The sequence below is a fragment of the Eurosta solidaginis genome, chromosome 2 (genome assembly GCF_040869045.1).
Source record: "Eurosta solidaginis isolate ZX-2024a chromosome 2, ASM4086904v1, whole genome shotgun sequence".
NCBI lineage: Eukaryota > Metazoa > Arthropoda > Insecta > Diptera > Tephritidae > Eurosta > Eurosta solidaginis.
The window spans coordinates 75546724-75565157 of record NC_090320.1 but is presented as its reverse complement, the minus strand read 5'-3'; the positions used below and the strand labels follow the sequence as shown (position 1 = coordinate 75565157).

Below are 18434 nucleotides of genomic sequence, written 5' to 3'. Positions count from 1 at the left end.
AATCAATGTTTTCAACTAACCGGCGTACGTGAGCTCTCAAAAATTGAACTCATGCAAGCTTATGGAAACGTAACGTAACGTACGCCGTATATATGTAAACTGTATTTTTTAAATAAAAGGTTATAATAGCTGTGTTTTTTTTACATCTATATACATATACGCTTAAACTTTATATGGACTGCTCAGCGTTAAACAGTGTAGATCACTTCTGAAATTGCTGCGCAGAAAATTAGTACTCCTAAATTTCAATACGCATTATACTCAGATGCAACTTAAATGTGTGTCTATACTGTCCATTATTCACCGCAACCGATTCAGCTATAGGTTATATACTATGGCCAACAGAGGAGTGTGTCTCCGCTTTTCGGTACAACCGTTCTGTAGCTAGTTATTTAACCACTGCCGCTATATTGAAGCTAAAGTTTCGCACTAAAATTTTAATGTTTACATACGAGCTGATGCTAATCACATCCACAGCGGAAGGTCTGAGCTATTTGCAGGGCCGCATTAAGAAGTAGGCAGAAAAATGAAAAAGACTTCTAAAATTTTCTTAGAAACATAAAATTCTAGAGGGTGGAAGAAAAATATAATCAGAACTGAAAATAATTTTTACTGAAATAAATAAAACTCAATTGATCACATTCAAAAGGCGACGACCGACTAACTAGACAAGGTTCCTATAAAGGACATTTGCGACTCATTTAACAAATTGTATTAGCGTGTAAAGAAGTGTATCGAAGTGAAAGGAGAGTATATATAATATATAAAATTCTTCTGTCATGGTTTTAAAGGCTAAACTCCTCCGAAACGGCTGAACCGATTCTCATAAAATTTTGTGAGTATATTGGGTAGGTCTGAGAATCGGCCAACTTCTACCTTTTTTTTCGCTACGTGTCTAGGGTCTTTAGATCAAAACGTGGACCGGGGTACCCCTAGAATGTGTTTATACAATATGTATGTCAAATGAAAGCTGTTGATGAGTGCTATAGTACTGGATAATTTTCATACAACTGGGAGGCTAGGGTCTCGAGATATAGACCAAAACGTGGACCCGGGTACCCCTAGAATGTGTTTATACAATATGGATATCAAATGAAAGCTGTTAATGAGTGCTATAGTACAGGATAATTTTCATACAACTGGGAGGCTAGGGTCTCGAGATATAGCCCATAACGTGGACCCGGGTACCCCTAGAATGTGTTTATACATTATGGATATCAAATGAAAGCTGTTGATGAGTGCTATAGTACAGGATAATTTTCCTACAACTGGGATGCTAGGGTCTCGAGATATAGCCCAAAACGTGGACCCGGGTACCCCTAGGATGTGCTTATACAATATGGATATCAAATGAAAGCTGTTGATGAGTGCTATAGTACAGGATAATTTTCATACAATTGGGAGGCTAGGGTCACGAGATATAGCCAAAACGTGGACCCGGGTACCCCTAGAATGTGTGTATACAATATGGATATCAAATGAAAGCTGTTGATGAGTGCTATAGTACAGGATAATTTTCATACAACTGGGAGGCTAGGGTCTCGGAATATAACCCAAAACGTGGCCCCGGGTACCCCTAGAATGTGTTTATATAATATGGATATCAAATGAAAGCTGGTGATGAGTACTATAGTACAGGATAATTTTCATACAACTGGGAGGCTAGGGTCTCGAGATATAGCCCAAAACGTGGACCCGGGTACCCCTAGAATGTGTTTATACAATATGTATGTCAAATGAAAGCTGTTGATGAGTGCTATAGGACAGGATAATTTTCATACAACTGGGAGGCTAGGGTCTCGAGATATAGCCCAAAACGTGGACCCGGATACCCCTAGAATGTGTTTATACAATATGGATATCAAATGAAAGCTGCTGATGAGTGCTATAGTACAGGATAATTTTCATACAACTGGGAGGTTAGGGTCTCGAGATATAGCCCAAAATGTGGACCCGGATACACCTATAATGTGTTTTTATATTATGGGTATCAAATTAAAGCTGTTGATGTGTGCTATAATACAGATACCGGATACCCCTAGAATGTGTGTGTATTATGGATATCAAATGAAAGCTGTTGCTGAGAGCTCTAAAGTTCATTGTGATATTCGATTTAGTCGCATCAACCTGGAAAACTGATAAATATGCATGCGAAGCCGAAATAAAGACAAGAATTAATAATACCCACATACCTATTTACATATGTCCTATTCGATTTGCCTGAAATTTCGTTTATAAATTTGTCTATATTAGTATTTACGATGCTTTTTTCCGGGAAGTATACCAGAGACGGCCTGGGACTGGGATTAGGACTGGGACTGAGACTGAGACTCGGAGTGGGACTGGGACTGAGACTCGGAATGGGACTTGAACAAAATACATACCACCCTCTGGGATTGGCAATAAGAGATGAAGAAGAAGGAGAAACACTTGAGAGAAGAGAAAAGAGAGAAGGAGACTGAGAAAGAGATAGAATGAGATGAAGATTGAGATCAGTGTTGCCAGGTTAGCCTTTTCAAGGCTAGATTTAGCCTGTTTTTTTTTTGCCTTTAGCTCGAAATTTTGTGTTTAGCTTCGTGACTTTTTTCTAGCCTTTTTTCTAGCCTGTTTTTTTTTGCTTTAGCCTCGAAATTTTGTGTTTAGCTTCGTGACTTTTTTCTAGCCTTTTTTTACTCCGAATATATTTTTAAAAATTTCTAAAATAAAATAATTTCAATAGTTCCTGTGAACACCTAATACCTAATAATATGAGTTCTCTACAAAAGATTAATTCTTTTTCTGCTGAAAATTCGTTGAAAATTTCAAAGCCAGATGTATTTTCTTTCTTCTTGGCGGCCACCGTGGTGTGATGGTAGCGTGCTCCGCCTATCACACCGTATGCCCTGGGTTCAACTCCCGGGCAAAGCAACATCAAAATTTTAGAAATAAGATTTTTCAATTAGAAGAAAATTTTTCTAAGCGGGGTCGCCCCTCGGCAGTGTCTGGCAAGCGCTCCGATTGTATTTCTGCCATGAAAAGCTCTCAGTGAAAACTCATCTGCCCTGCAGATGCCGTTCGGAGTCGGCATAAAACATGGGACCTACTCCGGCCAATTTGTAGGGAAAAATCAAGAGGAGCACGACGCAAATTGGAAGAGAAGATCGGCCTTAGATCTCTTCGGAGGTTATCGCGCCTTACATTTATTTTTTTTAGATGTATTTTCTTACTTTGAAAAAGAGAAGTATAGTTATTCTTCAAGTCAAATAGCATTAATAGAGCTGCAGTGGCGAAAACTTATAACTATACAATGGAAAAATATACACTCCGCCATGGAATTTTGTTCGGAAATCCGAGAACATAAAAATGCATTAAACGAACCTCCTTTTTTAGAACTTGTCGAATTCATATTTAGTTCTTTAGTATTACCACTCAGTAACGCGGAGGTTGAAAGAGTTTTTAGTGGCATGAAAATTCTGAAAACTAAATTAAGCAACAAACTAAAAATTAAAATGCTTAATGCGCTGCTTAATATTAGATGCTCGTTAAAACGCTTATCTAAATGTTGTAATGACTTTGAAATTACCTATGATCTCATATCTATGGTAAATAGCGAAACTTTATACCCAGACATAAGCTCTTCTGATGGGGAATATTTTATATAAATAATTAGTTTGTAATATTTTTTTTATGTATATACACATATGCAATCATTTAAAGTAATTCCATGTGCTAGTCAAAGAAAATGTGCCTGATATGTTTTGAAACAGGAAGTTATGCTTAAGTTATGTTTATAAGTTTTTATTTACAAATGTGTAAACTAAAATAAAAAAAAAATTTTATGAATTAACCAAAAAAATTCTGGTCTTTTTTTAGCTTCTTTTTTTTCTAAATTTAGCCTTTTCTAACCTTTTTTTTTTGCCAATCTAGCTTCTTTTTTTTGCATCACCTCGCAACACTGATTGAGATGAAGCGAAAAAGATGGAGGTAGGAGCGAATAAAAGGATTAGGAAAAAGTGTAGAGGGGTAGGGCAGAGTTAAACGGAAAAAGCTTATTTAAATGTATGCAGATAGGCCAAATTTAGGGCAGAACAACGTCTGTTGGGTCTGCTAGTTTATATATATAAAAATGAAGTGATGTTCGTTCCTGTCCATGTTTTAGGGCTAATTCGTGGCCAATTTTATTCGTTATCATATTACAGGGATCAAATAGTGGAAGGCTTTTAGCAAAAAAAATTAATTTTAATTTCTAGGTCTTGAGATATAGGTCAAAACGTGGACCCGGATAAACACACGATGTGTTTATATAATATGGGTATCAAATGGAAGCTTCTGATGAGTACTTTAATATGGGGTACTTTTGGTACCCCTAGGTGACGAAGGTCTCGAGATATAGGCCAAAGTGTGGACCCGGGTACCCCAAGAATGTGTTTATACAATATGGATATCAAATGAAAGCTGTTGATTAGTGCTTTAGTACATGAACATTTTTCGTACCCCTGGGTGACTAGGGTCTCGAGATATAGGCCAAAACGTGGACCCCGATACCCCTAGAATCTGTTTATACAATATGGATATCAAATGAAAGCTGTTGATGAGTTCTTTAGCAGAAGGTAATTTTCAAACATCTGGGTGACTAGGGTCTCGAGATATTGCCCAAAACGTGGATCAGAATAACCTTAGGATGTGTTCTCACATTATGGGTATCAAATGGAAGCTGTTAATGATTGTTGTTAATTAATGTTCGTGGCCCAACATCATTCCAAGCTTTAAGAACAATTAATGGTGAATTGTGCGCTACATATCGTGAAGCATGTCCACAATTAAATTTGTTGAGGGATGATAAGCATTGGGAAGATACGCTTGCCGTTTCAGCTGTAATAGCCATTCCACATTAAATACTAACATTATTTTCGATAATAATTGCAATATGCTCCGCATCTAATCCATTGGAATTTAGGAATAATTTCAAAGATTATATGGCAGATGATATTTTAAACGAAATGCGTCGAAATACTGCAAATTATAAGTTGGAATTCACATGGGAAATTTAAAATGAAGCATTGATAAGGATTGACGACATTTGTTTGTCGATGTCAAACAAATCGTTAGTACAATTGGGCATGGCAGCAGCAAATCGTCCAATGCATGATATGTTCAATCGAGAACTGGAGCGTGAATACCATTATGATTCTAATGAACTAAACACATTTGTAACATCAAATTTAACGAAATTGAATGACCAACAGCAACATGTTTATAATGCAATCATGAATAATGTTAGCCATGGAACTGGTGGATTGTTTTTCTTGGATGCTCCTGGGGGAACAGGCAAGACCTTTTTGATTTCATTGATATTAGCAACAATTCTATCAGATAATACCGTTGCATTAGCACTCGCTTCTTCCGGAATTGCGGCTACATTACTGGTCGGACAGCACATTCTGCATTAAAGTTGCCTTTGAACATGCAGGTAAATGAAATAGAGGTTTACGCCGATCACTTTATCGGCGGCGGCGGCGTAGGCTTTATTATATACCGGCGGCGTGAGCGGCGCGCCGGCGTACGCCGGTATTCTTACTTTAAAAAGCTTGATTTTTCTATTTAAAAAAATAATATTTAGGAAAGGTTTTGTCCACCTACAATTCCCGATATGCGAACAGTAGAAATCCCGGCCACCAGTCGCTACCACGCCTCCTGACCCTCACACCATATGCCAGCACAGAAGCTATAGGACAGCGACTTCGAACTCATATGTACCTTCGTCGATGTCACTTTCCTAGAAGCTCTAGGTGTAGCTCCGAACACTTTCTAACGGATGTTTTTGTCGCGCTATGCTGCCGAGCTACACCAGAGAAAGACCTTGAAACGTTAGGAAGTGACTATTCGGATGTCATTGCGCAACTCATGGGTGAAAATCGTATAATCCTCGGCGCATCTACAAAATTAAAATTTTACAAGGAACCTGGATACAATTTTTTAAATGTAGACCAAAGTTTGAAGACGTTTGCGTTCACAACATTTATTTAAAAGATATTTTAGAAGTTGAAAGATGTTAACTGCTGTTTTCCGGCCTTATGATATAAGAGCTCATTATGGATGATCGCATAGCTTCAGTTTTCAGACTAGTTCGACTGTTCACTACGTTAGGATAGTAGCAAACACGGTAATTAGTTCGACTATCTTGGGAAAGCTTTTGCTTCGCCACTTTAAGTGTTCTTGCGAAGGACAGAGCCTCACTTGGTAAATATATGTGCCTAAGTACTCACATTTGTAAAAGGGGCCGTAACGTGTGGGTGATATTTAAACTTGGTTGATAGACTATAATCAATGTGAGTCACTGCGGCCAACTTTAGGAAATGTCAAACCGGGATTCTTGGTTGTTGAAGGATTAAGTGAAAATCAAAATTAACATTTCAGACGCTATTGTAGTTTCGCAAATAAACAACAGATCTTTGAATGTAAGCTTAAGTGATTTTTCAAAGCCTTATCATATATCTTCAACTTGAGTATGAGGTAAGAATCATTTCAAAGGAGTGCTTATGCCTCTAGAACGTGCTAAAGGATTTTGCATCACTGATGTCGCTATTCTTTCTGCCAATGGCAATGTAAATTTTTTTTAAAAATCGGCACTTTTTTGGATAATTTGCTTTTTTTAACAACTTGAGGATAATTTGAGAACATGCTCGCCTTGGGTAATTTTATTTGAATTCATTGATCATTATTAATTAAAAACAAGTAAGGAAGGTTAAGTTCCGGTGTAACCGAACATTACATACTCAGTTGAGAGCTATGGTGACAATATAAGGGAAAATAACCATGTAGGAAAATGAACCGAGGGAAACCCTGGAATGTGTTTGTATGACATGTGTATCAAATGAAAGGCATTAAAGAGTATTTTATGAGGGAGTGGGCCATAGTTCTATAGGTGGACGCCATTTAGGGATATCGCCATAACGGTGGATCAGGGTTGACTCTAGAATTTGTTTGTACGATATGGGATCAAAAGAAAGGTGTTAATGAGTATTTTAAAAGGGAGTAATCCTTAGTTCCATAGGTGGACGCCGTTTCGATATATCTCCATAAAGGTGGACCAGGGGTAACCCTAGAATTTGTTTGTAGAATATGGGTATCAAAAAAAAAGGTGCTAATGGGTATTTTAAAAGGGAGTGATCCTTAGGTCCATAGGTGGACGCCGTTTCGAGATATCGCCATAAAGGTGGACCAGGAGTGACCCTAGAATTTGTTTGTACGATATGGGTATCAAATTAAAGATATTGAGAGTTTTAAAAGGGAGTGCTGGTAGTTGTATAGGTGGTCGCTTTTTCGAGATATCGCCATAAAGGTAGACCAGGGGTGACTCTAGAATGCGTTTGTACAATATGGGTATCAAACGAAAGGTTAACGAGTATTTTAAAATGGAGTGGGCCTTAGTTCTATAGGTGGACGCCGTTTCGAAATATCGCCATAAAGGTGGACCAGGGGTGACTCTAGAATACGTTTGTACAATATTGGTATCAAACGAAAGGTGTTAATGAGTATTTAAAAGGGAGTGGGCCTTAGTTCTATAGGTGGACGCCTTTTCGAGATATCGCCATAAAGGTGGATCAGGGGTGACTCTAGAATATGTTTGTACGATATGGGTATCAAATGAAAGGTGTTAATGAGTATTTAAAAATGGTCGTGGGGCTTAGTTCTATAGGGGGACGCCTTCTCGAGATATCGCTATAAAGGTGGACCAGGGGTGACTCTAGAATGTGTTTGTACGATATGGGTATCAAATTAAAGATATTAATGAGAGTGTTAAAAGGGAGTGGTGGTAGTTGTATATGTGAAGGCGTTTTCCAGATATCGACCAAAATGTGGACCAGGGTGACCCAGAACATCATCTGTTGGATACCGCTAATTTATTTATATATTTAATACCTGCAAAGATTTCAAGGGTTTTTTATTTCGCCCTGCAGAGCTTTTTCATTTTCTTCTACTTAATATGGTAGGTGTCACAACCATTTTACAAAGTTTTTTCCAAAGTTATATTTCGCGTCAATAAAACAATCCAATTACCATGTTTCATCCCTTTTTTCGTATTTGGTATAGAATTATGACATTTTTTTCATTTTTCGTAATTTTCGATATCGAAAAATTGGGCGTGGTCATAGTCGGATTTCGTTCAATTTGTATACCAAGATAAAGTGCGTTCAGATAAGTACGTGAACTAAGTTCAGTAAAGATATGTCGATTTTTGCTGTAGTTATCGTGTTAACGGCCATGCGGAAGGACAGACGGACGACCGTGTATAAAAACTGGGCGTGGCTTCAACCGATTTCGTCCATTTTCACAGAAAACAGTTAACGTCATAAAATCTATGCCCCTACCAAATTTCAAATTGGATTGGTAAATTTTTGTTCGTCTTATGGCATTAAAAGTATCATAGACAAATTTAATTAAAAAGGGCGGAGCCACGCCCATTTTGAAATTTTCTTTTATTTTTGTATTTTGTTGCACCATATCATTACTGGAGTTGAATGTTGACATAATTTACTTATATACTGTAAAGATATTAAATTTTTTGTTAAAATTTTACTTTAAAAAAAAAATTTTTTTAAAAGTGGGCGTGGTCCTTCTCCGATTTTGCTAATTTTTATTAAGCGTACATATAGTAATAGGAGTAACGTTCATGCCAAATTTCATCATGATATCTTCAACGACTGCCAAATTACAGCTAGCAAAAGTTTTAAATTACCTTCTTTTAAAAGTGGGCGGTGCCGCGCCCATTGTCCAAAATTTTACAAATTTTTTATTCTGCGTCATAAGTTCAACTCACCTACCAAATTTCATCGCTTTATCTGTCTTTGGTAATGAATTATTGCACTTTTTCGGTTTTTCGAAATTTTCGATATCGAAAAAGTGGGCGTGGTTATAGTCCGATATCGTTCATTTTAAATAGCGATCTGAGATGAGTGCTCAGGAACCTACATACCAAATTTCATCAAGATACCTCAAAATTTACTCAAGTTATCGTGTTAACGGACGGACGGACGGACATGGCTCAATCAAATTTTTTTTCGATCCTGATGATTTTGATATATGGAAGCCTATATCTATCTCGATTCCTTTATACCTGCTGTACAACCAACCGTTATGCAATCAAACTTAATATACTCTGTGAGCTCTGCTCAACTGAGTATAAAAAATATATGCAAAGTGAGCATAAAATTTATTATAAAACTTTTCATTTAGTGTTTTGTTTTAATAACTTGGTGATTTGGGTGATGCAAAGTCCGTGTTGTGCTGACATCGAAAGCGCCGGTTTCTTTACATAACTTTTGAACAGTTAGAAAGAGTTAAATTTCGCAATAAGTTTCTTATAACTGGCAGTGATGCGCATCCCCCAGCGGGTTAGGAGATCAGAATATACCCGCGGTAGGTATGCCTGTCGTAAGAGGGGACTAAATACCAGATTCAGGGGGTTGTGTAGCGCAACCCTTTCAGGTTGCCAGCGCAATATATAGCTTCTCCAAACCCAAATGTCAACCTCACCTATCCGTGGCCAATCCTGTTTCATTAACAGCCGAGGCTCTGGCAACCCCGAATCCTCATGGATGTAGGGCTAGGGAGGGCGGGATGGCCAAGAAGGTCGCATGTGGTTATATAACAAATCGTTCCCGAGATGGTCGGGCTTGGTACCGGAACGTGCCGGATTTGCATCCGGCAAAGGACGATCAACATCGATAACACTCCCCAAGGCCTTCGGGGAGTGTCCTTATCGCTACAACAACAACAACATGCGCATCCCTTGATACCACTTTTGACCATGTCCGACCAATTTTCGACATGAACAATAAATGGCCTAAACAATCTTAAACGAGTAGAAAGTATAGTAACGCGCCGGACGCCGCCGCCGCCGCCGCGCCGATATTTTTGACATTCGGCGGCGGCGTGCGAAAACGACAAAATCGGCGGCGGCGGCGGCGTTTGTCGGCGGCGTATATCTCTAAAATGAAACACCAACATGTAATATTTCAAAAACATTTGGAATAGCAAAAGTTCTTAAAATATGTAAGCTCATCTTATGGGACGAGTGTACTATGGCACACAAGAAATCATTGGATTCACTTGATAGAACTTTAAAAGGTCTACGAGGAAGGCAAACAGTCTTTGGAGGTGCCATGATTTTATTGGCTGGAGATTTCAGGCAAACATTACCTGTGATCCCAAAATACACGGCTGCAGATGAAATATGCATGTTTAAAATCATCGTATTTATGGAGACATGTAAACACGCTTACACTTACTACAAACGTACGTGTTCAACTACAAAACGATCCGTCAGCAGCTGAATTTTCACAGCAATTACTGAAAATCGCTCCAACAGGAATGATTACATTGTCTAACAATTTCTGCACTTTTGCACAGTCTAAAGAGGCATTGATACAGAGTGTATTTCCAAACATAGTTCAACATTACAAAAACTATGATTGGGTCAGCGAAAGAGCAATTTTAGCTGGAAAAAATAAGGACGTCAATTCTGGATCATATACCTGGTGACATAGTTGCATATAAGTCAATGGACACTATTACTGATCAAGATGATGTCGTAAATTATCCAACTGAATTCTTAAACTCACTCGATTTGCCAGGCCTACCACCTCATAATTTACGATTAAAAATTGGAACACCGATTATTATGCTGCGCCACATTAATGTGCCACGACTTTGCAACGGTACCAGACTCGCTGTGAAGAAACTAATGGGTAATGTTATCGAAGCAACAATTTTGAAAGGTAAGTACAAAGGAGAAGACGTTTTGATACCCAGAATTCCACTGATTCCGACGGATTTACCATTCGATTTCAAACGTTTGCAGTTCCATATTCGTCGTGCATTTCCTATGACAATTAATAAGGCGCAAGGACAGTCTCTACAAATGTGCGGTATTAATTTAGAAACCCAATTTTTTCTCATGGACAATTGTATGTAGCTTGCTCACGAGTAGGCAAACTATCGTATGTTCATTTACGCGAAAGATGGAAAAACCAAAAACGTTGTCTACCAAAAAGTGTTACAATAAAGTTCGATTGAAATTGTATCAAAGAATTTGCTTTGTTTCGTATTAATTTTATTCTCTTTCAGCAAATCATTGAATTTATCGCCTAGCGAAGCGGGCTAGGGTACGCTAGTTGAATAATAAAAGAGGTTTATCTCAAAATGTACACTGGTTGTTTTTATTTTGGAAAATTTCGGACATTTTTAGAACAGAGGGTGTAGAAGCCTTCATTCTATTTTGACTGCTATGCGTTCAGTGAGTAAGTCATTGCAAAGTGAAAAAGCAGATTTGAAAACGTGTGCGTTTTTGTACGGATCGTTAGAAGAGAGTTTAGTTTCATTCCGTGAGAAGTTCAATGATTTCGAGGAGAAAAAACGATTATTACCTGATGTAGGTTATACAGAAATCGTAAAACGTACACGTCGAAGAAAAAAACAACCCAATGACGGAAATGCTCCAGAAGTAGAATTTTCGCCTCGCGATGATTTTAGGACAAAAGGTTTCTCGAAATCATCGATAATGTTCACAGTGAAAGTATGTGGAAGTTTCAGAGAGATTTACATTTCCCATCACTTAGTTATTTTTTATTCTAGAGACTTGGAAGAATTTTTCATTGAAATGATACAATTCCAAAGTTACGTGAACTCCAGATACACTGATGCACAAAAAACTCATAGTCATTTGTATAAGATTCAAATGGAAGATCAATTAGCGATGTACTTCCTAACACAGAAATAGCTCTTTGGATTTTTTTAACATTAATGATCACAAATTGTTCTGCCGAACGATCCTTCTCGCAATTAAAAAGAATCAAAGCTGCTGAAAGAGCCACAACGCGACAAGAGCGACTCGAGATGTTAGGTATACTTTGCATTGAGTCAGATTTATTGAACAAAATCGATATTGATGATATAATTGATGAATTTGCCGAAAACAAACGTAGAAAACGACATGTTTAAAATGTAGGTAGTAATTTTATTGATATTATTACATTGTGACAATAAAATTTTTATGAATGATATAAGTTTGCATTTTTTAATCGAAAAAAGAAGGGAACTGACGTGAAAAAATGGCCCCCCAAATTGATGGTTGCCTAGGGCCCCGTTGAGGGTTAATCCCGCCCTGGCTATATCGTAGGGCTTCACTTTTTTTGTATGTCGCTTAAGTCTTTTTGGTGGTTATGCTTCGATATACTTATATTTAATAAATTCAGTTCTCTATAATATGTTGTTTTGAAGTAAATATACAAAAATTATTGTGGTGAAGCGATATGAACTCATTTAAGTTTCATATTTAATCTAAAATATGGCGAGCTTGGCAAAATGTTTAGTATAAAACAGGGTGGGTCCGCAGCTTGGCTTTCTACCAATTAATCCTGCGATTTATGACAGTCAGCGAAATTTAGGCTGAAATATTATAGTAAGATATCCAAGTCATAGACTTTGAATAATAATTATTAGCTGGTTCAACACCAGTTATACTCGTACAAGCCAAGGAATTTCTGCGCGGAACATCTTTCTGCTCGGCAGCACCCCGATGAAACGGAATCCCATGGATAGCTTTTGAACGGGAAAAATATTTAGTTTCCGCCTTCAGGATCTCAATCTTGCCATAAACACGCATCTTTAGATACCCCATTCGACTACTTTCAGTAGAAATCATAAAATAAACCATTTGGGTGCCAAACACTAAAAGTTGTATAAAAATGTCCAAATATGATTTTAACGATGATGGCATCAATGGCCAGTGTATGAAAAATTTACCTCAACGCAAACTAATTATGCAGAAAAAGAATTTCTTGGTTCCATCCATTTGCTCTTTGAAGGAATTTAACTTCAGTGAAAGTGATGCAAGTTTTACGTAATTCCACAGGAGAGGGTTAAGTCTTGCTTTAATGGCTTAGCTATAATGAGTACGCATCCTCGGTTTCAAATTGAAACAGACGAGGTAATAGATGGCTTCGCAGCTAAAAAGTCCAGACGCCTCAATTTAATATTAAATTTAATATTAAATTGAGGTGCTAATAAAGATACATTACTTATTTACCTTACATGTTTGGATAATAAGTAAGAAATGGCAATAGGTATACTAAAATTTTTTTTAAGTTTGTAACGTATGAAGCGTATTATTATTATTTTACCTTTTTGCTGTTTCTTTAAAAAAATTACTTGTGATAGTTTTATATTTAGAGTAACTTCGGGTATTGTTCCTTGTTCTGCTATTACTCCATAATTTCACACTTTTATTCAAATATTATTGCTTAATATAGTGTATTGATATATTGCGTAGTTAATTTTGAGTTATGAGTATTATATTTTCAGTCAGTCGGAAGATTTTCCACTGAAATCAAAAAGAGTCGAAAATAGGGTAAAATTTGGCGGGTAAAGTGATATATATATATATATATCACATTATACGCCCATACTCCCGGAAGAGTTTAGCCCCAGACAAACATGTATAAAAGTAAGACCCATGGAAATTTTATATATTTTCATTTATTATTCAGAACTTCAAACAAAACCAAACATTTTATTCATAGGTACATATGTATATCTTTAAAAATTCTTAAACTAAATTTAAAAAAAGTTTAAATAAAATACATTGATAGATAATTAGATATTGAAGAGATCTTGGGTCTCAATTTCCTAAGATGACTCACAAGACTCGCATACAAAAATAGCTTGCCGTTTAGGGAGGCATTTACTGTGTGGCCAAACTAAATCGCATTGTAAACACGATAACCATGTTAAGTTGCCTTCGTCAATCTCAAATACTTTATTACAAAAAGCACACCGTATCTTTACTAGGTGGAGCCTCTATCCAAAGGCCTTCATCTGCAAACTTTCTTCAGATTCGCTCGCAGAACCTTCCCTATTTGGCTTTTTGCGAGGGTTTTTACCACTACGGGATTTTGGTGGCTTCTTCTTTTGCTTCTCGGCATTTCTTATGCTCGCCTCCAAAGATGATTTGTATGGTGATGTTGTTAATACCGTCGCAACTGATCGTTTACCTCTGGAGCTAGTAGATTGTTTTATTTTCGGTTGTGGTGAGATATCCCAAGGTGTTACAAATTTGCTCATAGTTGCGCGACTAGTGCTGGCGACTGGTTCTTCTAAGTTTGCTTGCATAGAAGCTTCTTCTTGAAAATGATCTTGTCTTTCAGCGATAAGGTCGACTTCTTGAAATATATGTTTATCAAAAGGATACATTTCAGTACACTTAAACCCATTTATTGCGATCTGAGCTGTTTGAACCTTAAGATATGCTTTTGAGCACAACTCACAACGTCGAATTGGATTATCTTTTGGCCTTGTTCTCGTCATTATAATACGTTTTAAGGGGCCCCATAAACAATTTATCGAGAGGTTGCATCTTGTTTGTACAATGTGGTGGTAAAGATATAACAACAACACCATTTTGACGAGCATTGTCAAGAACCTCAATATTTCTGGTATAACTATACTGACCGTCTAAAATGAGCAGCATTGGGGTTTTCTTTTGAAGGGTTGGTGAACCGTAGGAAATGATCAATCACGCTTTCCTCATTAAAGCATTTAGCCCTAGCCATTGATGTTCCTGTAGCGCTTCGAAGGCTTATTTCGGACTTGTGCCTTTTTAGAAAGACATACAACCAATCCTTACCCGCACATTCCTTTATCAAAGAAAATGAGTTGTCAATATTGTTCCAATTCCATTTCCAAATCTTGGTTGAATACAGGTTTGCGCCCTAGTGGTTTTGAAGCTAAGAGTATACCCATCTTTTCTCCTCTCACAGCTAAAATGGCTTTACTCATACTCTCGGCATCCCACTTTCGAATATTGACTTTCTTGGGCATGATCTAACAAAATACAGAAAATGCATCACTTGTTTGTTGTTAACAGGGGGCCTACTCTGTATTGCGATGCGAAAGGCAGTGCGATGCGAAAATAAATTGCGATGCGAAAGGTAATTGGAACTCTGTAGCGCTATCGCATCGCTAACAATGTCGCTTTTTTATTTTTCGCTAATTTTTTGCTTGAGTATGCATCACTGACCAAACTCAAAGAAAGAGAACAAAAGAAACAAGGCGATTACAAATTCGGCAAATGATTAATTTTTGTTGAACAAATTAAAAAAAGGATTCTGTAGCATTATGGAAATGAAGAAAGGATTGATTTAAATGAAGAAATCCTCCCAGTTCAGAAATTGAACTGGAAGAAGTGAACGTGATAAATACAGAAAACGTGGAAAATCATAGAATGGGAAATATTGCTAGTTGTATCAGAGAACAAATAAAAAATGACATGATTTCCAATAGAAATGCTTTATAAAAAAGTGGTTTATTTATTTATGTATTTTAAGTCCACTAAGATTACAAATTGTTGCTTTTGTGTTTGTTTTGTTTTTTGAGTTGTCCTATATATTTTTAAATGAATATAAAGATATCAATTTATAAAATCATCAATTAATACTTACATATTTGAACAATGCGAATGCCTATTACTTGTAGCAAGAAAAATGCGAAAATGAATGCTGTTTGACATTCGCTTTCGTTTTACAGAGTGCCGGCAATGCGAAAAGGGAGAAAAATTGCGAATGGGCAAAATGTGAATGCGAAAGTCAAAATATACATGCGAATGTCAAGATACAGAGTACCGATTTTGCGATTTCGCGTATTTTTTCTTTCGCATCGCAATACAGAGTAGGCCCCCAGGTTAGGAGTTTAATGTGATATACCATATCACATTAGCCGAATTTAACTTTTTTTAAATTTAATTTGTTTTTAAAAATTCCACTTCACTTTATTGAAAACTTACCTGATATACAGCTAAATAGACTCGCGTTAATGGAAAAGTAAATATTATTTTTAAAAAAATTTGTGTTAAATTCAAAGAAATCGATTTGCAAATTACGCACTTAAATAATTGCGACCGCGCCACTCAATGAACTTTTTCGCAATGAGAACAAACGAAGCATTCGTCAGCATATATAATTCTGCTCCAGCAGTTTTCTTCCGTTATGCATACTTTAAACAGCAAGTTCTTGTTGAAGCATGCATAGTTCAGAAAATAAGCGGGTATATCACATTACCCTCCCATATCACAATACCCGAAGTTACTCTATGCATAGTTTTCATTTAAATGCATTACCATTTGTGCCCCTATGAATTTTTATTCCATTATTTATAATAAAAATTTAACAAAAACTAAGCAAAGCAATTTTTCATTTTGAGAATGTGGAACCCCCCGAAAATTAATTCTGGCTACGGCCTTGCTAAATGTCCTAAATATAGGACACTCTTATTTTGGATAATATAAAAACAACACCGGAAACGAGAAAATAACCAACCATGCTATATCATTTAGATTATTTGTTTAAAAGTTGAATACTGTTAAGCTTGTACGAACCGGACCCGTGCGCATCTTGCGCAACCAATATAAAAGTCGCTTATAAAATATCAACAGAAATCAGCTGTTCTATCAATCAATTAAGACTTACAGCAGCTTGCGCTGGCATCTGGCGGATGATAGCAACTGCCGGTAATGCAGTGCAAATATTCACAATAGTGCCATAGTACAAATATATTTCTTTGTGTGCTCACAATCGTTTATTTTTAACAAATTATTTTAATAAAATATAGCTAAACAAAAGCTCTACGACCAAAATTGCCCAAAGCTCGCTAATAGCCCGATTCTCCGTCTTTACAACCAAAACATTACTTACTGCAAAAAAGTGACCCGTACATAAAAACAGCAATTAGAAATAATATATATGATACTTTTTTTTATTAAGTATTGAGAAAAATTCAACTTAGAGTGTAAACATAACACAACAATCCGACTTTTTGAAAAAGAAGAGAGTTTATGATTATATCACACAAATAGTAGCAAAAAACTAACTAACCGTACTGTGAACCGCGAGCTATGAACACACACTAAATTAATAAATAAAATATACGCTCCATAATAAGGCATGTCTCGCTTTACAACCTCGGTGTCCTATATGTAGAACATTGGGCAAATCTGGGTTAAAAAGAAATCGGCTAATGGCACACCCTTAAGAGCACAAAAAAATTAACCGCAAGTATTGCGGCGACTTGTAAAAACTCAAAAGTTCATATAAACACGCCCAGACTGTTCAATTTACTAGATATAAAGCTGTGCTTGTTGCTACATGCAAATTGTCCAGAAAAACTAGATATTATATTTACTTCTTATTATTGTTACTAAACTCGTTAACAATGTTCCGAAAATTACTAGGCTACGCCAGATCAGTTGGAGCACAAACATCTGATGATGTGGCAAAAAATGGTAAATATTTACTTGGATTTACATATCAATTGCGTAAAACGGTAATAATTTTAAATTTCAAATTTTAGATAAAAGTCTTAAGGCAAAGTTCAAAACCTGCAAATGCACACCACAGAGTTGCAAATGTAAGCTACGAAATGTGCTTAAGTTATTGGCAAAACAACGCTATCGCTTTTCTAGTGAAATTATTTTATAAAATAAAACAAAACTTGATATACATATTTAAAGAAATGCCTTTTTCTTTTGATAAGGCTCCGAAATAAAGACTAAACAACGGACAAAGAAATTGCGCATTTATTGTTATTATAGCAATTGCTGCGAAAACATTTAAAGCAAATTTAAAAACTGCCGCCGTCGTATGGAGGTGGTGTGCGCGCCCAGCATAGCGAAGACCGAAGGTTTGGGTCCCGGCAAATGTAACATACCACTTTAGAAAAAGTTTTTCTAATCACAGAAGTGGGATGTATCGATAGTCATATGGCAAAAACTTCGAGTCTATTTCTGTCATCAAAAGTTTATATGCTGTTCTGTGTCGACTTAAAACATGTTGCTACCGCCAATTCCTAGCAAAAAGTTTAAAAGTAACACTCCACAAATTAGAAACAAAGTTCCGCCCAAGTCCCCTTGGAGGGCATTGATATTAATACCATTATTATTTAAGAGCTGTACAAAAAAGTTGACGGATGATAAGACTTCTTAAAATTTTTTGGTCGAAGTATCAAATTATTTTTTTTTTATGGTGTCATTGAAATGTACTGCACTCACTTGTTAAGATGTAATCATAACCCAGTTTGAGCGTAGAAAAAGGTACTTCAAAACTTGTGATTAGGCGGAATCCACGGAATAGTGAGGTGCACGAAATAGCCTTTCCAAATCAAGCGCCAATCTCAGCACTGATTAGATTAGGGCCGAACATTTCTTCCAATTTATAGTGCGCTGCTTTTTATTTTTTTCATAAAATTTGCAGATTTTTATGTTTGATGCGTTCGATGTCATCGCAGATTCAATCAAGTCCGCAAAGGCTGCGCCGCGTAGCGCCAGCAAGACGACATAAAGAGATCCAAACAGCGGTTAGAGCAAGGCCCTTGCAATCGCACAAGAAGCGAAAAAGAAAATAGCA

General features: G+C 36.7%; 1 protein-coding gene and 1 long non-coding RNA gene across 2 annotated transcripts in view; one reads left to right on the top strand and one right to left on the bottom strand.

Annotated features, from left to right (window-relative positions):
• The window catches only part of neb (nebbish), a 164398-nt gene that overhangs the window by 127418 nt on the left and 18546 nt on the right, over positions 1 to 18434 (bottom strand). The window lies entirely within an intron of this gene.
• LOC137242210 (uncharacterized) lies at positions 17161 to 17600 on the top strand. The gene is made up of 2 exons (XR_010950127.1): positions 17161 to 17314; positions 17383 to 17600. It is a non-coding gene; the product is annotated as an uncharacterized lncRNA (long non-coding RNA).